This window comes from Lipotes vexillifer, unplaced genomic scaffold, assembly GCF_000442215.2.
Source record: "Lipotes vexillifer unplaced genomic scaffold, Lipotes_vexillifer_v1.1 scaffold914, whole genome shotgun sequence".
In the NCBI taxonomy this organism is placed as follows: Eukaryota; Metazoa; Chordata; class Mammalia; order Artiodactyla; family Lipotidae; genus Lipotes; species Lipotes vexillifer.
The window spans coordinates 3,652,872-3,653,396 of NW_006780388.1; positions in this window are offsets into that span (position 1 = coordinate 3,652,872).

The window sequence follows — 525 nt, forward strand, 5'->3', positions numbered from 1 at the left end:
CTCGCTCACACACAGCGTGCTCCATGGGCCTGGGTCTGCAGCCACAGGGCAGAGCTGCTGCTTCCTGCCAATGGCAAGGATTTGGAAGGAGGCGATGGGCAGACCAGGAAGGTGGGAACTTGATCCGACACACACGTCCACACTGGAAAGTGTGACGTGTGACACACACGTCTCACCAAGAGAGGCCCAGCTCATCACCTCATGGCCCTGGGTTTTGTGAGACTCTGACTTTTCAGCCCCAAAGCGCGATTAGGGCCCCATGACCATCCCATGGAGAGACTGTCCCTCCATGGCCATCAGCCTCCAGGGGCTGCTACAGGGTCTGGGATCAGCAGGGCACTCAGGGAAATGGGGACAGTTTCATTGCCGGAACGCCCTCCTGAAATTGAAGTTTTATCATCTGAGTCTTAATTGAAATAAGTTAGGAAAATTCTCCCCCACTTGGCTTTGCAAAGCAAAGCAAAGCAATCGACCTATGTGAAATGGCAGGTACCCATGCAGGTGCTGCAGCCCCATCCCAGCTCA